This window comes from Xenopus laevis, chromosome 2S (assembly GCF_017654675.1).
Source record: "Xenopus laevis strain J_2021 chromosome 2S, Xenopus_laevis_v10.1, whole genome shotgun sequence".
Lineage (NCBI taxonomy): Eukaryota > Metazoa > Chordata > Amphibia > Anura > Pipidae > Xenopus > Xenopus laevis.
This window is the reverse complement of record NC_054374.1, coordinates 65,229,806-65,254,406: the sequence shown is the minus strand read 5'-3', so window position 1 is coordinate 65,254,406 and position 24,601 is coordinate 65,229,806. Positions and strand designations below refer to the sequence as shown.

The 24,601-nt window shown below is 35.3% G+C and overlaps 1 long non-coding RNA gene across 2 annotated transcripts in view; it reads right to left on the bottom strand.

Annotated features, from left to right (window-relative positions):
* Positions 1–19,832: 19,832 nt before the first annotated feature.
* LOC108709505 overlaps positions 19,833–24,601 on the bottom strand; it is a 159,348-nt gene continuing 154,579 nt past the window's right edge. The window contains exons 3-4 of one of the 2 annotated variants that reach the window (XR_005965815.1): positions 21,837–22,006; positions 19,833–20,398 (exon numbers count right to left, since the gene is read on the bottom strand). This is a non-coding gene — a long non-coding RNA (uncharacterized LOC108709505). The remainder of the gene's footprint in view (positions 20,399–21,836; positions 22,007–24,601) is intronic. The other variant, XR_005965814.1, reaches the window with a different exon arrangement.

The window sequence follows — 24,601 nt, the reverse complement described above, 5'->3', positions numbered from 1 at the left end:
CTGCGAAGAACCACCTATGCTGCTTCAAATAAAAGTTCTGTTCCTCTAGCCAAACTGGGTGGCCTCTGGTTCTATGTTCTTTTTTATGTGAACACAGATCCACTGGTGAGTGGCATGGATTCACAGCTAAATTCCCCATTTCACCATCTATGAATTTTTGAGCAAAATTGCAGCAAAAATTAACTGCTGTAAAAAAGTCACAAAGACAAAGTCTCTGAGAAAAAAAGTCAGAGACAAAAAAAGCTGCCACAAGAAAAAACACCCATTGACTTTAATGCATTTTGAGTGAGAAAAATCAAGTTGGGTGTGTAACAATTTATTGTCACTTATAGACATTATGTGCTTTGAGAATTTCACACATTCTGCTAATTTTTTAACAGTTAAGTGGCTTTTTAGGTGAAATGAGACAGAACACTAAGATCCACCACTATTCGTCTATAATTCTTTTAATGCACTTGTAAAGAGTAATCATAACTCTTCACAGATTACAACCCACCCTTGACAGTCTTTCCTCATAGATTAATTGTGCCATTTCATTTACCAGTTTAGCTGCACATCTCTCTATTCTTTCCAGCTCTTCAATATCCTTTTCAAGAACTTGGTTCAGAAAACACTGCATTCTCAAGAGGCTTAGGGATCTATAAAGTGGCAATACATTGCTGTCATCCCTTGAATATCATCTTTAATACCATTCTTTGTTTTGCTTTCGTAGACACTATACTAACACTGCCTAGAGTTGCACAGTCTATTTTACACAAAGCCCCCTAAATCATTCTCAGTTAACGTGGCCTCCAACACACTACCATTAAGTGTTTAACAGCATTCATGTTGTTGTTTATACAAGTACATAACCCTACATTTATCAAAATTGAGTTTTTGCCATTGCCATTGTTTTGCTCAGTTTTCTAAATTAGTCAAAAATCTCTGTTGCAAAATCCTATATGGAACTTATAAAGCATCAGTTACAAACCAAAGTGCAGTGTGCAAAGTAAAATGTCAATTCACTATGCTTTTTACCCATAATGTGGAATTTCCCTAAATGTTCTAGTGTAATTGCTGTTAAGTATTTGCACCTACTGCAATTCTGTCACAATGCACTACAAGAAATGCATTTTTTTACTAAACAGACACAACTGAGGTCAAAATTGAGTGTGGAAAGTGACATTTCCAGAAAAATGATATTTGATTTTGGTCCTTTGGCATCAAGACTTATTTTATTTATTGACACAGTACACTGTGAGAAATCTGGAATTACTGCCACATTAAGGATAATATTCTTTTATTTAATCAATAACTGTCTGTGTGGTACTGTACTAAATGCTTTAGCAAAATATAAATATATAACATCTACTACTGCAAGCCTTTTTTATTACCCTATTTTAATTTGAAATTTATTCCAGAATCCCTTTTTACCTCCTCCAAAAAAATTTTTGACGATTAATTTATAGTTCTGAAGCTGACAATAATGTAGTTGAAATTGCACTTATAAATGACTTGAATACTTTTACATAATCTATATTGTAATGTTTCTTATACAACATTATTTAAAATAAATTGTGAGGAGGTCACCTGGAGATCCAAGAATTACTTGGGATTGGCCCCTTCATAAAGAGAATGCATTAGGTATTCCCTAAAAATGTATAAAATATGCCATGTGTAATATCATTAGATACATAATTATAAAGGCATAGAAAACAATGTATGCAGGTGACCTCATCGAATGATAAAAGCATGCTAAAATATTAAACTTCCTTGTTCTGCATGAAAGGCAGAAAGTTGTTAAAAAAAAGACAAAGTATGGCGAACTGCCCATTTAACTTGAGCAGCCTTGGTTTCTGAAACAGATCTGATTAAATCTGGAAAAAAAGACAGCAAATACAGCATTCTAAGAAGGCTGATGTATAACATAAAAATAAATACACATGTCCTGACAGTTCAAACTGGCTGGGACTACAACAAAGTTTAATTTGCTTTCACATTGTTATAGATATTTGTCTTTGTATCTGAGCACTCCTGGAGAAGCTGATAACTTAACGCCTGATACTGTAAATAATTACATCTCAAAGTATGAAATTACCTGGAAAATGGTGACACAAGATAGAAGTAAAAGCTAAAATATGGAGATAAGGTAGAAAAGAATAGGCAATTATTTCTGTTTCTATTTCAGAAAAAGACAGCATTGGTGTGTTATCCCTGCCATCAGTAATATTAGTGAGACTTAATATGGCTGGGTCGAGTAGTTCTTATTGTCCCAGGACATCTCAGGAGAGGTAAGCTTGTTCTCCAGTGCATCCTAGCTTTGAGAGTTTGCGGCATAAGCTACCCAGTCTTATCAATGATAATGGTGTATCAATCAATGTGATGAGGCTCAGGGCCAGGAAAAAAAGAACATAAGAATAATAATAATAAAAAAATATTTCCCTTGTCTACCTTTCATATAATAATCACAAATCGTGAATCCATAGACCTAGTTCTTTGGGGATGCCGATTCAGTGCAAACAATGAACAGAACAGTCTCAGATGTTCATAATATTTCGTCTGTATTATAAAAGGCTGAATGTATGTCAGAACTTGGAATCAAAACCCTGATGAAACCATAAATCTGGGAAAGTTTCAAAATAATGGATTATCATTTTGGATTTCAATCAATCACACGGATCAGCCATCTCATCTTTTAATGACATTTCAGCGAAATGGATATATAGTACAGAAAAACAATGACTTAAATAACACCCTTCAACCTCTTAAAAAATATTTTGACAAATAAAAAAGTACTACAACTTGTTATGTGATATGTACCTGCACATCTGTTTTAATTTATATAAGTTTTTAATAAAAAAATATATAAAAATTGTGTGACTTTTTTTTTGTGTGTGATAATTTCACTAAAACATAATTGTATCCTAAATATAGAAGCATTATATGGAAACAAACATACAGTTGTGTTAAAGGGCACAATAATTTGATTATCCTTCTTTACATAGAATTATTTAGGGCGTTATTTATTAAAATTAAATATTTTCTAGTTACGTTTTTTAGTGAAAAATGGAAATTTTTTAAGGAAAAAACCGCAATTGATTTGAGTTTTATTATGTCTAGAAGCTGAAGAAAAACTCCATCTAAAACATGAATTACACAAATTAATGTAAAAGTCAGTGGCAGCTGTCTCTTTAACCTTAGGAAGGAGTTTTTAACCTTCAAGATAAATTTGAGCTAGTTGAACAACAATTCGAAAAAGTAGCACGATTGTTTTTGAGTTTTTTTACCCATCCAACTTTTTCAACCTGATTTCTTTATAAATACGCTAAGGAGTTTTGTCGAATTTGTTTTTAATTAAAGAATGGCAAAAAGTTGAATTTTAGTAAATAACCCCCTTAAAGTTGAATATAATATATAATATAATTACTCCCACTTTTCTCTCCTTATCTTATATGAAGGTATTAGTGGCTCATTCCACAGATAAGCCTTTACTAAACTGGTCATTGTCATTTTGATTGCCTGGGAAAAGCATATATTAAAGTTGAATATATATAGTTACTCCCCTTTTTCTCTCCTTATCTTATATGAAGGTATCAGTTGCTCATCTCACACAGATAAGACTTTCCTAAACTGGCCAATGCCATTTGGATTGGCTGGGAAAAGCATATATTATTATGTTTCAAAAAAATACTGGGCCTTATTTACTACATAGGAATGCTGAACACCTGTACCTGTGGGTATGAACTCTTACTCTACCTATTCAGATCAATGATTGATATGTTCAGGTACCCATGACATTACATTGACATGGGCCTGTTTCCGCTTAAATTGCAATATTTTTTAAGTAGAGAGACATTATCAAAAATTCTTCAAGAACAAGCATTTTTCAAGAATATTTTGACTGTAATCTATTCTACTGTTTCAGTTTTGATGAAATATTGTTGTAGAATATTTGCCATTCTATTTCTGGGCGATTATCAGTGTTTGCTTTGTATAACAATTCTTCATCACAATAAACTTAAGATGAAAGACCTGCAGTCATGTTGTGCGCTTAAGGTGCACATAACAATATAGCATATTTGCAACAAATACGGATCTTGTTTAATAATAGAATGTCCACATGCTTATCGTGAAAATAAATGTAAGTAATGTATGAAGTTTAGAGTTTTGTAATGGATGCATTGTCATATGAAATAATAACATGTCATGCTTGTGCTGTAATGCATAATGATTTTAGGTGGCAGTCTATGGAATAATGCTGGGTATTAGTTAAAGTGAACTTTCTGTTCTGTGATCACAAATGGTATTTACCAATTGTGACACAAACTTCATTGCACTCATGCTAAGCTGTATCACCGAATACAAATGTCTAAAGCCCGTTAGAAACCATTTTTAAAGAAAAACAGGTCTTACTGTGCTGAGTTCCTGGGTTTGTTCTCTGAGCTGGATATTCTGATATCAACTTCTGGCATGTTCCTATTACTGATTACTGCCAAAACTTGTTTCTGATATTTAGATTTTGACTAAGGATGACATTTCCGATACTATACCAATAAACTTTGCCTTACCAGTACCTTATTACCTTACTTCCTAGTTCTAACAGTATTATTATTATTGATCTCTGAAAGTGATAAGTGGAAGACTTTAAAGCCAGCGACAAGTACTATAGGTCTTTGTAATGCCCAATCTGTCTTCCAAAAATCCATCAAGAACAATAAAGTTCACTTACTACCTACAAGGCAGGGTGAAAAGTGCAAAAAATCCACCAAGGTTGTGCCCTGATATGCATGAAGTGGAATTGCTGCAACTCTCAGTTTGTTCCATGAATACAAAGCTGCAGAATATAACAAAAATGGTATCTCAGTGTAAAAAATTTAATATGGAAATATTTATTGATGTTTAAGTCAATTTGATTGACTATTATTTGATATAAATTAAAGTATTTGTTAATATATGAACAATCTGTTCCTTAAATGATTTATAAATATTTTTCAAAATATAACTCCGCTTCACTGGTTGAGGTAAACTCAGCTTTCTGTATTAAAGTCTTGCATATTACATGATTACAGAATTGGAATGCAAACCAATTACATATTTCTGCAGAAATGTGTTTTGTACCTCTTACCTGTGTCAGAGAAAGATCCTTGGCTGGTGCTTGTAATGCAGGACTTTGGGTTATTATTGCTGGCCAGAAGCACCAAGGGAAATTAATATCATAGATGGAATGGAATTGCTACATCTTGTAGATCACAAAGTATGGGTGAAGGTAGATTGCTGCTTACACATGCCCATATGTGGGTAGTTACACAAGATTCAGTGATCATATACAACTTGTAATTAAAAATAAATAATCTGAAAAGGGATGCAGAGTTGTTATCCTAGAAGAAGAAGAATTGTACGAGATATGTCACAGGCACACTGTACTCCAACTGCACAAACCTGTTCTTTGGAGCCTTTATTCTACTGTCACTGCTGATAAGGTTGGGATAATTCTGAAGAAGGTAGGCATCTTGCTTAGAGCAACCTCTCATCCATCCTACCACTGTCAAGTTACTCTGCTGGGCTTTGGAGGGGCAGAGGAGCATTCTCAACCCATGCACTGTGCTAAGACAGTAGATAGTAGAAATATCCTGTTCAGTGAAAGATATTCCTATTTTTTATATTTTCTAAAATTGCCTGGTGGACCAAGTGCAAAATTGTAGAGAGGGGACCACCAAAAACATACACAAGTGTAACAGCCTTAAATACTGTAATCCTGTTCAGTGTTTTGTAATAAATTCTCTAATATCATATGTTTTCCCTGCTATGCACTTGATTGATTTACTTGTCTAGAATGATCTTGTTCACTTTGATAAACTGCTCAACAAAACATTGCACTGTAAAACATTACAACGTTTATTTTTTTTTGTTTTGGGTGAGAAATAGCATGTTACTGGTTAGAATAATTTGTCTTAAAATGTTGTATAATAGAAACCCAGGAGCATGGAAATTATTTATCCTAGACTAAATACTTCAGCTGGTCAAAAATAACAAATGGAGTTCCTTGATGGGAGTAATGTGTTGATCATTTTAACAACAGTACGTTATAAATATGGAACTATAGTATTTTACTTTATAATCAGTTGCGTGCAACAGCTTGCATGTGATTGTACATCAAGAAAAGTAGTATTGCTGATACCATGCAAAGTAAAAAGTAACAAGCCTTCCAATTCATGGATTGAAAAATATAAAATGTGACCTCTTGTGTGTTCCCTAATTTGTGCATTGAAAGCAGAAGTATACAGTAAGCTCCCATCTCAGTCCATTTGGTGGATACGCCCTTATGATCTAGCTAAACAATAAAACCTTATTTATAAGGCACAATGGAAGATTTACATGGACGGCTATTTACATGAAGAACACTGTTGTTTATGGCCGCCTTATTGGAAAGGTATTTACTGTGTCCTGTGCAGATTTGCAACAACTAACAGTGATCATTTACCCACAAAATAGCCATAATTATATCTGGGCACTTATGTGCCAGATAACAAAATGGTCTGAGCTTGGTGGAATATGTCCACCCATAATGACCCATCATATCAGAAATTGTTGTATGGTTGAACTAAATTTGTGTAGGTAGTTGCTGCAATGAATGTACTGTAAGATCCCCAATTATTAGTTATTTAAAGCAACTGCCAAAAGACTGGATCTGGGCCTTTACTGGCCAATTTTTTCCTCTACATGTATTAACAAGTTGGCCAGATATCCAGGGTTTCTTCTTAGCTTGATCATGTATCCCTGGAAGAGACACAGATCAAAGACCCAAGCCTAAAAGCGATAAGCATGGTTCAGGTTGCAAAAATTAGTGGCAATTTGCACCTATTTTTCCTCTTTGCATCTTGCTACACAATTAGTATATGAGGCTGAATGAGTCTTTAGTTTTAAAAAAAAAACATTTTATCATCATACATTTAAACTTAAATGACAGACAATTAAAACAAGCCTTTGTTGTTGCACTTTCTGGTTTAACTTAACATTTCTTTATAGTTGAGCATTATTTGTTGTAATTATAATTCTGCTGTTATTAGCATAAACAGGAGAATGACAAATGCAACAGGTGCACATATATCAAACAGTTTAACCCCCCAGAGAAAAACCATATTGTAGAATATGCACTAATCAATTACGATCAATACTTGTGAGCCTTGGGGGCCGTAAATCTCTTTTCTGCATTATTATTGAAAAGAAAAATGTGTGATAGTAGCTTGGAAATGAACACAGTAGAAACATTTCTCTTGTTGAAGTACTTAATTCTTTCTAATAAATATAGTATAGTGGAACAGAGACTCCCTGTTTAAAATAATTTAAATAGTGATTTGTGCACATTGAGACTATTACTGCCCTCCAAGGAATTCCATTGACACTCATTAAGTTTTTTTCTGTCAGGACTCTAGTACAGGGAGCAATAAGGCTTTGTAAACAGACTTGCAGCACAATATAATCACTGAAATATGAGATCAGTGTTGCTAGCTGTACAAAAGTGACAACACAATATGTTAGCTCAACTGGCAAAATGTGTGATAAAATATGTAAATATGGACATAAAGATGTTAGACATGAACAAATTGCCACTATGTTTCTTTTCTTTGTTTTTTGAAAGTTAATTTGATGAACTTTATTCTGTTTTTAACAAATGTTATAATGCAGTGCTGAATGCATAGCCAAATAATCAGATAAGCGTGTTTGTACTGATGTTGTAGCTTCTTAATATACTATTTATAACACTTAAATATGTTTATATATATATATATACACAGGTATAAGATCAAATGTCCAGAATACAGAATAGCACTGTGAAGTCCTTTTGGCGCTTTTTGGTATTGTTTAAATTATTTAAGGCTTATTTGCACAATGCATGTTATGCTTGAAAAAGGTCCCAAAGAGGACCGAAGCATTGGAATTTTGTAGTATGTGTATGTAAAATAAAGATACTTGGATTAAATTCTTCTGTAGTATGCCACAAAAACCCAGAAAGGCTCTGATCTCTTTTTTGATACTGTTGTGGCCAGTCTTGAATTGCCTCTACCTTATTATCAGAAATCTATCCAAAGACTTTTATTTACAACTTCATTACTAAGTTGAGATTATTAATGTTTCAGTCTGGCTCTTGGACCTATATCAAACTTTGATAAAGGCCAAAGAACAAGACCAAAACTAAATTAAATATTATAAAAATACAAACTATACAATATAAATATTATAAAAATACAAACTATAAAAATGTATAATTTCTTCTTAATTTCACTGTATTGCCCCTGTTAAATACAATGAACGATACCAAAAATGTTTGGTATTGTAGCTTCACAGAGAATTAATTTATGGATGTTGGAAAGGAGTAGGAAAGCAAATAATGTGCAACCCATAAAAAAGACCAACTTGTTGAGTAGACTGATTCATAAAATACTAAAAATTAACTTATACAGTACCTTCAACAGCATTATAATGCTTCAGGCAAGATTTCCTAGAGAACATCAACTTGGAATCTAGAACTAGCACTGGCTATTTTATCAATCAAGGGGAACCCGCACCCGGACTGAACCCACATCCTTAATTTCTAGTTGAGGAGTAAGATTATAACTAACCTCCTTACTTTTCTGCCTTAGTGCATTTGTGTGCAAGCTATTATTATTGCATAGAAAGATTGAGGGGCCCATTCACTAAGTTCGAGTGAAGGAATAGAGGAAAATAGAGGAAAAAAAACTTCGATTTTCGAATGTTTTTTTTTGGCTACTTCGACCATCGAATTGGCTACTTCGACCTTCGACTACGACCTTCGAATCGAATGATTTGAACTAAAAATCGTTTGACTATTCGACCATTCGATAATCGAAGTACTGTCTCTTTAAAAAAAACTTCGACCCCCTAGTTCGCCACCTAAAACCTACCGAAGCTAATGTTAGCCTATGGGGAAGGTCCCCATAGGCTTTCCAAGGTTTTTCTGATCGAAGGATAATCCTTAGATCAATGGATTAAAATCCTTCAATCGAACGATTATTCCTTCGATCGTTCGATCGAATGAATTGCGCTAAATCCTTCAACTTCGATATTCGAAGTTGAAGGATTTCAATTCGGCAGGCGAATATCGAGGGTTAATTAACCCTCGATATTCGACCCTAGGTATATGTGCCCCCGAGAGTGATTAGGTAGTGCACATGCCTTGTTATAGTGTATACTGTAAAACTAATAGGGTAACTAAGGATAGCATAACAAGAATTATGGATAATACTTTCTCTTTCTCGCGCTCTCTCTCTCTCTCTCTCTCTCTCTCTCTCACTCTGTCTCTCTCTCTGTATATATATATATATATATATATATATATATATATATATATATATATACTAAAAAAAATGGTAATTTATTATTTGTAGTAAATTCAAAGTGCACTTATCTTTAGAATTATATATATCAGGTTTATGGCAATATGGCAATATTTTATATTGCAATAGGCAAAGACTACTGAAATCAGGACACCAAAAATCAGATATCAGATATTTTGATAACTTTTAGTTAGTTTTATGCTGTAAACAGTGATATTCTCAGACATTTGGAGGCCTGTTTATCAAAATTTGGATTAGTGCAATTTAAGAGAATTTTTTTACTTACAATTTAACAAAACATGCATGTTATCTTATTTATTAGAAAATCAGAATAAATACAGGATCGAATAAAACTGTGAACAAATATGAATACATTGAATTTGTAATTTATCCATTATTTTTGAATGTGTTGAAAAGCTCAAAAATAATTCCAAATGCAAGATTAAAATTTACAATATAGTAACAGTCTAATGAAGAGTTTTGCATACTGTTTACAACTTTTATTAGATTTTCTCATTTGTGTTTGCAGGATACCATTAGTACTACTAATGGAAACTAAGACATACAGTATATGTTTTTAATCCAAACACCAAATTTAGGATTCAGTTGGGTATTAAACTGAATCCCAGCATTTTTTAGGATGCAGTTTTGTTCAAATGATACAGTTTTGGGGGAACTGAATTTGCACATTCTCATTAGTATTTATCTATATCTTTTGTGGAAAATTCAGTATTTGACTCTAAAACTTATGGACTCTGTGCACCACCATAATTGATTATATCTTATTGTATTAACATTAGGTGAAATCTAATACTGCTGACACATGAGTTCAGTATTGATTACAAGACAAGCAATGCTAGTAAATAACAGAACTTTTATTTTATACGAAAGTTGTATAAATTGATGTTGCTGAACATTTTAGGAAAAAAATAACAACATATTGCTATATATGTTTTATTAATATAATGGATGTAAGTTTTTAACAATTTAAAAATAAATCATTTTAAAATAGAGCACATATAGTATTTATAAAGTAATACGGCAAAGTAGTTTTTATTTGCCTTCTGTTTCGAATTCTGAGAATCAGAACACCAGAGGGCTCACTAGTAATTCCTTTCTTCATCCAAGAATATATTTGACACTGGCTTTTCTGGTGCTGAAATTAGATTATATCTTCTTTGCCTGAACAGTTTAACAAAACAAAGTACAAGAACTGAAAATATACAGCTTGGTGCATTACAGACACATAAATGAAAAATGTGCATCTGGATTTACAGATCAAGAATTGAATATTAGATGTTAGAAAATAAGGGCAATAAGCAGCAAATTAAGTTTAAGAATATGGTTTAGTATTAAAACTATAAAGATTCAAACACAATTACAGGTATGAAACCCATTATCCAGAAAACCCGAATTACAAAAAGGACATCTCCCAAAGATTTCATTTTATCCAAAAATTCCACATTTTTTAAAAATAATTAAAAAGTTTCTGTAATAATAAAACAGTAACATGTACTTGATCCAAACTAAGAAATAATTCATCCTTATTGGAAGCAAATCTATTAAAACTATAAAGATTCAAACACAATTACAGGTATGAAACCCATTATCCAGAAAACCCGAATTACAAAAAGGACATCTCCCATAGATTTCATTTTATACAAAAATTCCAAATTTTTAAAAAGAATTAAAATTTTTCTGTAATAATAAAACAGTAACATATACTTGATCCAAACTAAGAAATAATTCATCCTTATTTAAAGCAAATCTATTAAAACTATAAAGATTCAAACACAATTACAGGTATGAAACCCATTATTCAGAAAACCCGAATTACAAAAAGGACATCTCCCATAGATTTCATTTTATCCAAAAATTCCAATTTTTTTTTTAAAATAATTAAATTTTTTCTGTAATAATGAAACAGTAACATGTACTTGATCCAAACTAATAAATAATTCATCCTTATTGAAAGCAAATCTAGCCTGTTGGGTTTATTTAATGTTTAAATGATTTTCTAGTTGAAGGTATGATGAACCAAATTACAGTAAGATCCATTATCCAGAAAACCCCAGGTCCCAAGCATTCTGGATAACAGGTCCCATACCTATAGTATAAAATAACTAATAAACACTAAAGTAAATTATAGAAGTATGATAAATGCAAGAGTCAGTCTGCTGTCCTTTATTGTATGCATAGCATAGAGCATGGCAGATATGTGGATTTTCTAGAGGATACATGCTTCATTTGCTTCAAATATTCACTTACTTGTAAAATTATATGAACAGCCTCATAATTATGCAGTATCAGATGTTTATATTATAAAAGAGCAAGGAGACGGTTCTTTGTACAATATGTGGCATGTAGCCTTAATTTTCTCTCAGTGCATTCTCTTGAACGGAATCACTCTTCTTGGCCATGAATGTTATTTTTAGTTTAAGTTAATATAGGACACTAGTGAATTAGCTTCTTGACACCCACTGAACCAATGGTTTATGCATCGAGAACAGACAGCTGTTTAGAAGTTCCCAGCTGGAAGACATACAATAAACAATTGCACATGAATATACACAGCCTTGTAGCTTCACATAATTATTCCCTTCTGTTAAGATGGCAACATGCCCATTCTCCTGTTGGTAGATTGTGCCATGAGCAATAGGAATAAAGCTGTGATGAAGTTCGATTAGCAACTTGCATGTCATTGTAGATGACATATTGGGTCTGGAAGTACTACTGTGATCTTTTTTACAAAGTGCAATGAACAAAAGCCAAACTTTATGAGGCTATTATATCTAAATACACCAATATGTATATGAGATATAACAGACTTCTTTTGGAAGAGGAATAGGAATCAAAACACTTTTCTGTATAGTGTAAAATGTCATTAAAAATTAACAATGAATTGATAAAATACTGTATATTTCATCTTAAAATGGTCAGCGTGAATACTTTAAAAAGGAACAAACAGACAAATTAATGTTGGTATAAATGAATATTAATATAATACAAATATCCATCTGCTCTCAACCCATGCCCAACCCGACTTGGCCATTTACAGATCCATTCTTGACCAGCCCCTTCTCTGTTGTCATAAAGGGGGTGGGATATATCAGGCCTGCACTAGAGGTAGAAGTGGATTATAGTAAGGATGTGGACAGGGTGTACGAAAGGAAGAGTTTGCCCACTGCCTGCAACCCACAATCCTTGTGTGGGTATAAGACAAACCGACTGACCCATGTACAGTATTTTAGGACGACTGTCTATCACTAATATGTGTATATATATATATATATATATATATACTGTATATATATATGTTTGTATATATGTGTATATATATATCTGTGTATATGAAATGTTGGGTACACAAGTATGAATAAAAGTTAATATATTCACAAAATCGGAGCGTGGTCCTTTGAAGAGTAATATACATACATATTTGCCCCAGCACCTGGAGTGTTCCAAAAGACTGACTCAGAGTGCAAGTGCATATGTATATAAGTGCATATGTATATATATATATATATATATATATATATATATATATATATATATATATATATATATATATATATATATATATATATATATATATAAAATCCAATTTTTTCTCATGTTTTAAATAAGAATTCCCCCTTCCTTGTTTGTCATTATAAAAACATGAAAAAACGGGATTGGGAAAAACCACAAATTTTTAGATTTTTTGGTTTGTTGCATGAATTTGATGCCTGCAATTTTTCGTGGAATCGGCAGAAAAGCCCGAAATTTGAAACCAGTGGGCTGAAGAATTGTATTTATTTGAAAATAAAAGCATCCATGAGTAACATAATCGAGAACAAATTAAAGTTTTATTGTTATTGACACATTTCTGACTTTATTAGCAACCTATTTAATTCCTTTCTTAGCCTTGCAAAAGCTTTGTAGCACAGTCACTTTACTAATCAATCCAGGTAAGAGTACTAAATCCTGCAGTGATATCAACAATGGATTTCAGATGGATCATAGTCTGAATACACTGCTATAAAGATTCCTATAATCAAAGCCATACTTGACAAAACAGGTGATTCCATCAAGCACATGATGGAAAATTCACAAAGTACACCTCAACAACCAAATATCACAGAGGAAACTGAACGGTGAAGGCCTAACCACACCACAAAAGGGATACCAGCTCCCAGTCTCTCTTACAAAGCTTACACACAAGAAATATCTGAACAAAACTCATGGGAAGAGTTCCAAAAGAGAAGAAGAGTTCAGCTACAAAAAGTGAGGTCAAAATATGGCAAGTTTCAGCACAAGAGTAAATTGATTCCTTGAACAAAAATGAAACATGGACTTTAACTCAGTTACCTCAAGGATGTGAAACAATAGGTTGTAAGTGAATATGTAAACTGAAATACAACACAAATTGAGAAGTTGAGCATTATAAGGCTAGACTAGTCACCAAAGGGTACTCACAAAAACTTGGTCAGGCCTATGCTGAAACTTTTGCTCCAGTAGTGAAACATACAGCTGTGAGAACACTCTTATGTATGCCAGCCAGCAAAGGTATGCAAGTAAGCCACCTAGATATGAAAACTGCATTTCTTTATGGTTAAATTGATGAAGACTAGTGATGGGCGAATTTATTCGCCAGGCTTGGATTTGCTGCAAATTTGCAAACTTTGCTGCCCGCAAATGTTTTTGCAAAATTCACTGCAATAAAAAAAAAAAATCAGAATGTCCGAAAATGTTCAATTATTCAGACGCCCATTGACTTTAATGCATTTGGACAAAAGAGTGCGCGTATAAAAATTGAGAGCGTCAAAACAATTTTGACACCTGTTGACTTCAATGTGCTTAGCAAATTTTTCGCCATTTCGTGAATTTTTCCAGAGTTTTGCTAATTCTTAGGTGAAGCACAAATGGGACAGATTTGCTCATCACTAATGAAGACCTACTGTATACATGGAACAACCACCTGGTTTGTGAATCCAGAAATCAAAGATTTAGTATTCAAACTTCAGAAGGGTCTATGTGGACTTAAACACGCTGCCAGAGCCTGGAATGAGAAAACCACTCAAGTCCTTTTACATGGAGGATTTTCCAGTAGCAAGGCAGATCCATGTCTTACATGTACAGTAATCAAAAAAACAACAGATGGATATATGTATTGATCTATGTGGATGATGTACTAGTCTGTTATGAGCAAGAAGGGACAGTGATGACATTGTTCAAAGAAAAAATGTAAACTTTGAAATGAAGGATTTGGAAAATGTCACTTACCTTGGAATACAAATTGAGAGAGATGAGATGATGATGGAAGTTTCCTTATTCAGAAAAATAAAATTCAAGAACTGATAACCTATTCTGGAATGGAGGAAGTAAAGGAAGTAAAGTTGAATACCTGAAAGGCGAGAATGGTGAGCGATTGTTGACAGACAACCACCAATATCGAAAAGGTTAAGACCAGACATTGCAGCAGCAGTAGGAATACTTTGCAGAAAGATTTCAGCTCCATCACATTGTAATTGGAATGCGGTACAGCACATCATAAAATATCTGAAAGGGACTATCGATAAGAAGTTGAAATTGCCAGCAGTACACTTAATAAAGTTAACTGGTTATATAGATGGACAGGTTATGTGAAAGGCCATAAGTCAACTACAGGATTTTTGTTTCAACTTGGAAAAGGCACTGTATGCTGGACCAGTAGAAAACAAATAACAGTAGCCCTATCATCAGTAGAAGCTGAATATATTGCTGAAGCACAAGCTTGTCAAGAAGTAATCTGGTTATGTTAGCTCTTGATGGATTTGGACATGGACATACACAAACCAACCCTACTCTTGGAAGACAACCAAGGATGTTTTAAATTGTCACATTTAAAAAAGGCGAACCAGCATACTAAACACATTGACTTGAAATATCACCTTTTGAGGGACTCTCAAGATCAGGTCATCACTGAATTGCAGAACTGTCCAATTGAGACTATGGTTGCAGATGCATTAACCAAACCATTACCCAAGGATCATTTTGAAAAACCGATTGAAAGAATGAATCTTGTGGAATAATCTCCATACTGTTGAGAAGGGGTGTTAGAATACAACAGACAGAGTTATTCCAGTACATGTTACTTAAAGGAAAACTATACCCCCACAATGAATACTTAAGCAACATATTTGTTTTGTTTTTGTGTGAACTGTGAATCCTAGATAAACTATAGCAAACTCTGCTCACCAGTAAACAATTATAAAGGTGGGGGTGCAGTAATGGTGTGACCATTAGTAATGAGCAAACTTTAGGCATTTCGGTCTGTGTAAAATTTCATGGACCCATGAAAAATGTCTCCAAAATGCTTTGAAGTCAAGGGGATGGGATACTTACATTGCAGTTAAGGCAAAATTTCTTGCAAAATGGCGAAAAATGTAAACAAAAATAGTGAAACTCGAAAATTGACGCCCGTGTCCAATTTTGGATGCGCGTCCGAAAAGTCACTTGCGTCAATTTTGCTGCTGGCGTTAAAGTCAATGGGCGTCCGAATAGTGTTGAATTTTGACACAAGGGACTTTTCAGACGGCGTCCAAAATTTTTTGGCGTCAGCGAACTTTCGCGGGAGATTCGTGAATTTATTCCCCGGCAGTGAAATGTGGAAATCCGCACAGAGTTCTCGACAGGCAAATTTATTTAACCCATCACTATTAGCATTCTGATCTGTCACAGAGTTTGTGTTTAAGAGAATATTGGTAAAACATTCCAGATGCCTCAAAGTTACTGAACTGCATGCTGATCTGTTTCATGATTTACAATACTGTGTTCTGACTATGGTAAACTAAAGCTTTGGCAGCAGCAGCTAAAAGGCCTGATACGTTTGTTGTTTGCCTTGGGGGCCATAACAAATTTCCAATTCTTAATAGATTCTATTTAGAAAATTAACCCACTATACATATTAAAGATGCTTTAGATAAAGTGATGCAACTACAGGTATGGGACCTGTTATCCAGAATTCTTGGAACCTGGGGTTTTCCTGATAAAGAATTTTTCCGTAATTTGAATCTCCATACCTTGTTTTCTAAAAATTAATTTAAAGATTAATTAAACCCATTATAATTGTTTTGTCTCCATTAAGTATTTATTATATCTTAGGATCAAGTACAAAATACTGTATCATTATTACAGAGAAAAATCGTTTTTTAAAATGTGAATTATTTGATTAAAATGGAGTCTATGGGAGATGGCCTATCTGTAATTTGGAGCTTCCTGGATGATGGGTTTCTGGATAATGGTGTGAGAATCCCTGGTGGCCAAGCGGTGATGCAGCAGGGATGCCCACCACACTCTCCCTGTGCGTGCATCAGTGCTCCTGTGTTTGACGTGGGCAAAAGAGGACGTTGTTGCGCATAAGCATGAAATTCAAATATTTAAAGAGCTGGCTTATACTGTGTCATTGCCCAACGTAAGTCTACTTACATAGTTCCTGGGTGTGATTTTCTGTGTATTCTGACCAGTTCTTGACCCTGCCTCACCATGCCTTGTCTGTTGCCCGTCCCGACTTCTATCGGATCCTGCTTTATATCTGCCATTTTGTGTACTGTCCTAGCCTGTGACCTCAACTACACTTTCTGCCTCTTGATTTTGTACTGCACATGAGTTGGTATTGACTTGACCTGTCTTTGACCATGCTCCTATTGTCTGTTCCTATTACACGTACAGTTCCTTTGCTCGCCCAGAACTCTCTACTACGTCCTCACACATTAAGACCTGGCGGCCCCAGAGTAGCAGAGGGCTTCACCCGAAGTGAAAGGCGTTTTTTATAGGCAGAACAGTGAGCCGTGACTGGGACCTAGGGGTCTGTTCTGGGTTTGGAATACCTAACGTCACATTAGCAAACCGCTACCTACTCCCATGGGAAACCCCTATGTGGAGCCAAATATTCCTTTCCCTGAAAGGTTCTCTGGGGATTCCAGCAGATTTTTCGCCTTTTCAGGAAGCCTGTAAACTTCACTTTGGCTTCTTACCTCACTCTTTCCCTATGGAAGAGCCCAAAGTAAATTTGTAATAACTTTACTACAGGGGGATCCACAGCTTTGGGCTTTCAGCCTTTCCTCTGGTGATCCAGCCTATCTCTCTTTAGATGCCTTCTTCAAGGCAATGGCTATTTTATATGATGATGCCGACTGCACTGCCTCTGTCGTTGCAGCCATACATAATCTCAGTGAGGTTTCCAGTCCTAGGGACGTTTCCGAAACTGTTTCTATTGTCCCTAAGGAAGCGATTGTGGCTCCTAAGGGAGTGATTGTGGCAGCAGTGAGTCCTGACCTGTATGCTTCCTTAACTGAAGCCCAAGTTAACTTACCTTTCAATGTTTGTTCCAGAGAACCTGCAGGATGCGGTTTTACTCAAGGCTCATGACTCTAAGGTAGCCGGGCATCCAGGCCGCAATAAGACCTGTTCCCTTTTGTCTCATACTCTCTGGTGGCCAACACTAAGACAGGATGTTGGTAACTATATTGAGTCCTGCCCAGTTTGCCAATGTGCAAAACCGTCCAGATCCTTACCTTAAGGACTGCTACAATCACTTCCCATTCCTGAAAGGCCATGGACCCATATCTCCATGGATTTCATTGTGGAGTTGCCTCCCTCTAAGGGGTTTACTGTCACCTGGGTGGTGATTGACTGCTTTAGTAAAATGTCTCATTTTATTTCCCTGCCCTCCCTCCCCTCTGCTAAATCTCTTGTCAAACTTTTCTTGTCTAACATATTTAAGTTTCCTGGGGCCCCATTGAACATTGTTTCCGATAGGGGAGTTCAGTTTGTGTCCAAGTTTTGGAGAGCTTTTTAGTCCCTTATGGGTACTGATTTGTCCTTCTCTGCATATCTACCACAAACCAACAGCTTGATGGAGAGAACAAATCAATCACTGGAACAATTTCTATGTTTCCAACAGTCAGTCTTTTTGGGCGGATTTTCTTCCTTGGGCTGAGTTTGCTTATTATAACGCCACTCACTCATCCACAGGAGAATCTCCATTTTTTATGCTGTTTGGTCATCATACTAGAGTATTCTCTTTTTCTGATCTTTCCTCTGATGTTCCAGCTGTCAATACTTTAGTTGATCAATTTTCCAAGATTTGACAAGGGGTCCAAGACTCTTTGGCTTCAGCAGTTGCTGCCCAAAAAAGAGCCTCTCATAAGCACCGGAGAGCTTCATCTGATTATCAGGTTGGTGATCGGGTTTGGTCGTCTAAGAACAAGTCCCTTCTGCCAAGTTAGGCCCGAAATTCATTGGTCCTTTTCTTGTTTCAGAGGTCATTAATCCCACTACTGTCAGGCTAGAACTGCCTCCTGAACTCAAAATCTCTAATGCTTTTCATGTTTCTTTGTCAAAGCTTGCCCGAGTGGTACGACAGTCTTCTCTTCCTCCTCCTCTGATTTCTGTGGAAGATCAACCTTAATATGAGGTTCAGAGGTTGGTGGATTATTGCCTTTCCAGGGGTAAAGTACAGGTTCTTGTACATTGGAAGGGTTATGGTCCTCAATAGGGGTATCTGCCTCTGATGTTCAGGCTGATCGGCTTGTCCGGCAGTTCGACTTGTTTCCCAACAAAACTAGGGGTCCAGTGGCCCCCTCTAGAAGGGGAGGGTAATGTGAGAATCCCCGGTGGTCTAGCCTGGGAAGCCCACTGCATCTTCCCCCTGTGGCATCGGAGTAGCGGAAGGCTCCACCCGGAGTGAAAGGCGGTTGTTATAGGGGGAACAATGAGCCATGACCGGGACCTTGGTGTCTGTTCTGAGTTTGGGATACCTAATGTCACAAATGGATTCCATACTTGTATAACACTTTTCATTCTGACAACATTATCTATATCAATAGCATAAAAGTTAAAGTCTATTGGTTGAAGCAGCGCAACTCCTGTCAGGAGAGGGGTTAATGAAAAGTGAACTGATTTTGGAATAAAGATTTAGCCCTTATAATAAAATCAATCTGAGTCAGAGAAAACCAATAGAAACTCATGTCTGTCAGTGAAAATGGGTTTGAATACTGACAATAAACATCAGACTGTTACATAGACCGAGTTTTATTTTAAAATTATTAATTCAAACTCTATGGAGCTAATAACAGCATTACTGCAGTAAAAAAAAATATAAACATAAATCTAGCTTGATGTTTTTATCCTGAATTTTATGACTATGCGCTGTTTGGTATTAATTAAGACGAACAAACAAAAGCCAGTTTCTTCCATCTTAATACTAAATTGTATTTCTTTTTTTTTAATTTATGTATTTCTCCAGAAAGATTCTACCTGCTTGTTCAAAGCAAGCAGCAAAGTCATCAGATTGTTTTTATGATTAGGATTGTTTTTACATATTGTTTAGCGACTGTATATAAACTTTATTTATAACATATTAAAGCCATAAAGAAAGACAAAAGAACAAAGAGTAGACTAACCCGACTGGTGCAGAGGTAAATATTTTATAGGTAAATTTCTCTATTTAAAATATTTCAGTACAAACAGGAAAATAAAGATCCAAACTGATTTGTAACTTTGTGGGTTCAAATTAAACTGAAAAAATAACAATATATTAGGTAAGAATGTAAAGCAATTATTGACAGAATCAATTATGTATAGTATATGTTTATTTTTTTACTTAATTGATTCATTTGAAAAAATTTTCTTTTTGAGTTTTTTTTGGAGTTTTTTCATTGATTAGTTTACCTATTTAATGTTTATTTTGAACAGTTTAATAAAAGGTGAATGATAAAAAGCAGGTGAGTTAATTGCATATCTATTCAAATGTTATCTTAATAGATAACAGGTGGAGTAACATATTTTATGGGCGCTGCGGTGAGTTTAGAAACTTGCCTCAAAGGGCAGCGTCCAACGAATTACCAGGGGTGGCAAAAAGCCACTACTGGTAACTTTAAGGTCCACATTTCCAGTTTTCAAACCAGAAATTCGGAGAGATCACATTCTTTTCAATGCCGGGCGTCCTCTGGCGCTGAAAAGGTGAGCACTGGGGGAAGGGGCGACATCAGGAAAACCACCTCGGGGCAGGATAGGATCAGGATCTCCCCTGTAGAAGTCTGTCAAACAACAAATAAAAATAAAGGAACATCAAGAGAGTAAAATTGGTTGTAGCTAAGGGGTTACCTAGTTCTGTAAAAAGGCCTCCTATGGAGTTGCTTAATAAAATGAACCAAAGTTAGTGTTTTCTATTTAACATAGGGATAGTTCTTGGCAGTTACACAACCAGAAGAGCAGTAATCAAACAATATCATCCTACCATTATGAATCCCCAGAATCTTGAACAGATAATGTTCGGTTCATATAGAAATGGCACACTCAGGTGCAAGAGTGTTGACCTTTTTGCACCTTGTGGGACTCTGAGGAATGTTTTCAATATTCCCTGTGCCAACGATCCTCTAAATGTGCCATCTACATAGTACAATCTGGCTAGACATACAAAATAGTTACAGAGATTTGCAAAGACTGTCTATCTTTGTGACTGTGTTGAAACTGTACCTCCCCTACTACTTTTAAAGCTTACAGTTCATCTTCTGGCACAGTATTTTCTAAATGTCTTTTAATAAATTAAATCATTTGGATTTCCTCCAAGAATTCAGTTGTTCATCTTAATAGGGCCAAGACTATTAGGTGGAACTGCACATTCTGATTGCCAGAGATACAGTATTATGTAGTCTTAGTTATCAACAGAATACTGTATGGACTCACCCTGGTGGTCTAGTGAGCCGGCGTGATTGACCTTGCTTGAACTCCTCCTGAACTGACCACTGCCTGTCTGACCCTGCTTGAACTCTGCCTGTACTGACCCTGGCCTGCCTGACTCCGCTTTTCGTCTATTCCCTGAACTGTTTCCTTCTGTCCAAAACCTCAGTAACAACCGTCCCCCTTTGCCAGTTCAAAACTCTTGCTTGGCTCCTCTCTTATTATGACATAGCAGAATCTAAGTAGCTGAGGGCTCCTCCTGAGGCTGAAGGCGGCTGCTACAGAGCCATGACCAGGGAGCCTAGAATATGTTCTGAATTTAGGGATCTGATCGTGACAAATACTAGACAAAAAGAATGTATTGAGATAGAATAAACCACCACCACGCGCCTAATTCAACTGCCCTGGATGTAAAAATAAACACGGTACATTATAATGTACTTTGCTAATATGTATTTAAAATATTTCAGCTAAATAACACTACCTGAATTACTCATTTTTTTCCATTGTTTACTCCAATAGCTAACAATCCAGTGTTCCCTGTTACTATTAATTCTCAGTGTTTCAGAGAGGAATAATTACATAATTACAATAATTATATAATCCATAAATTTTATTTTGGAGTTTTTAATGTGCACACAATTTTTTTTAACCATTCCTCATTATTTTTACAATATACACAACTTTTACAGAAATGATGGTAATGGTATGTGTAGTGGAAAATAGAGACACCATATAAACATTATCTAATCAGATTGTATGTCTGTACAGCAATCTCTCCATATAGTTTATTACCTTCCAAAGTGTTTTGCTAAAGACGAGATGCCTCAGTGCTTCCTCTCCTTGGGTCAGTGCCTGGTGAAACTACATGTCAGATCTCTGATCTCCTCTGAGTTTTCCCATGAGTAGGACAGACGTTTTTTCATGAGAAACAGAGAACCATCATGGAAAGGTATCGCAAGACCCTGTAATTAGTCATTTGAACATTTCAGATTTGTTTCTGGTAATGAATGATTGTTGTATTCTATGGGAAAGAATTAAGTACATGTACTGTATCCCAAACTATATTATAACTTTCAATACACTAAAGGCAAATCTTAGACAGGGGAACATATTTAAACAGCCTCAGATATAAAAGTAGGTAAAATATAGTAATCATATGTTGCCTGTATCTGTAAATTACTTTTAAAAACAGCATAGGGAGAATATCTACAGTATAAAGGAGAACTACAGCTTAAGATGGAGCCTGTTTATAAAAAATTGTGATCATTTTTTCTCTGATATTATTGAAAATCATGTTAAAAAAATATATCACATTTTTTCAAAGGTTGAGTTTTCTAAACTTAAATTTTGAAATTTATCAATCAAAAAAATCTTAAAAATTTGACTGGAAAATGTGGCAGGCTACTGTTTTTTTGTTTTTTTCCATGAATGAATGTGATCAGGTTTTTCCAGTTTTAGTTTTGTTATATAAGCAGTGAAAATGACATTGAAAAAAGATTCTATAAAAACACTTTCAAAAGTTCACCCTAAATGTTTCAGTCTTCCATTCCAGTCCGAGACACAAATATTAAATAAATTATTACCAGATATAGGTAATGTTCCATTTACACGTTAAGTCAAGGTAGTCAACTTACATTTCATTTCTCATTTCATATTGAAAACTTTTTCGTTTATTCTTCTTGAACAATTTTTATGGACTGTTGTTGATATTTTGGATATATAATTCATGTCCATGGATATTTTAGGCCATAAATCATTGTTTAATTGGGAGTCCATACATCTGATTTCCGTATATCGTTCACCACAGCCAGAGGGACATGCCCCGGTTCCAAAGGCAGCCAACACGAAAATTGTCCCAAGGCTTATATTTAGTAAAAATAAATTATTTATTAACGTTCACATTTTAAAAGTTTAAACATGTGGGGTCAGTATGTATCAAACTTTTAAAATGTGAACGTTAATAAATAATGTATTTTTACTAAATATAAGCCTTGGGACATATATCTTTTGATATAAAAAATTTTCGTTGTGGATATTTTAGTTCATATATTTTAAATGCTTCTTTTAATTTTTCACTGGACTTCAGGAGGGGATGTATGCAAATATAGTTATTGGATGTGTATATGTATTGTGCTGCACTGGTCTATATGTTTGATAAAGAGGAATCCATCCGAACTGTTACATTATGACTGAATATATCTGCAGGGTTTTAACCTGTGCTTGGTAACAATGCAAATCATTTAAATGCATACAGAACCCGTTCATTTTTCTGGAGTTACTGGCCATTTAAGCCAACAGAAATGAGCTTACCTAATAAAACCCTGGGCACACACAAGGCTTGCTAGTTCTTATCTTGCTTTCAAAATTAAGTAATGCTGCAGAAGTGGTTGGGGGGCAGAAAGTAAAAGGTATCATTTTGTAACCAGCACTAAAGTCTTGAAGTACCATTCCACCATCTGCTGCCAAGAGAGAACACTTACTGGTCATTGCTTTGGTAGTATCAGAGGTTTTGGGAGTAACAAAAACAGTTCAGTTCCCCCACATAAAATGTCTCAAAGACCAGGAGCCCCACTAAAATATCCAAAAAGGGTCTAACAATAGCTGAGGATGGTACTGGCTATAAAGGCTCCCAACATCTGTAAAACTGCATTGCTCAGAATTATTTCCCTCTCCCATAGGTAAATTATATTATAGGGCAACTTTACTTACATAAGTGCTAAACTACATTGATGCAGGTACCAAAGAGCATCCCAACCAACAAACAATTTTGATCACTCTACTATAACTTAGAAAATTAAAGCAACAATCTGATTAGTGGTTATGGTTGCAATCCACTGCTACAGTTTAGAAAGCTGTGTAATAAATCAACTCCTGTATTTTGACCCACCAGATTTCTTAAAGGTCCAGGCATGAAGGGGAAAATGACAGATTACAGAAATGTATCTGCTGTACTGAGCTGCTGTTTTTAGAGGCACTGCAAATGTATTGTTTTTCCCCTAAGGCTCTTAGGGGCAAATTCACTAAAGCACAAAGCGGCTAACGCTAGCGCAAATTTGCCAGCGTGACATCATTTCGCTACTTCGCCCATTTACTAACGGTTGCTGGCGAAATTTTGCTAGCGAAGTGGACCTACTCTAGCAGTACTTCGCACCCTTACGCCAGACGAAGTTGCGCTATGGTGAAGGGACGTAACTACGCTAATTCACTAACTTGCGCATTGCTAGGGCTTGATTCAAAAAAAGTTAACATTTTTTCTAAGTCCCAAAAAACGCTGGCGTCTTACTTTTTTAAGGGTGAAAGGCTGAAAAATATTTTTTTGATTTTTTTGGGGGGGCACCCTCCTTCCCCCCTACATTTCCTAACATGGCACCTAAACTATACAGTGGGCTCATGTATAGGGCAAAATAACAAATCTATTTTATCTTATAAAGCTTTCCCAGGCTTGTGTAGTGTAATGTACTTGCTGCTACATATACTGTACGTCCATTGTACGCTAGCGATGCCCGTATGCAAATTAGGCATCACTAGCGTAACATCGATTTGCTTGACAAATTAAT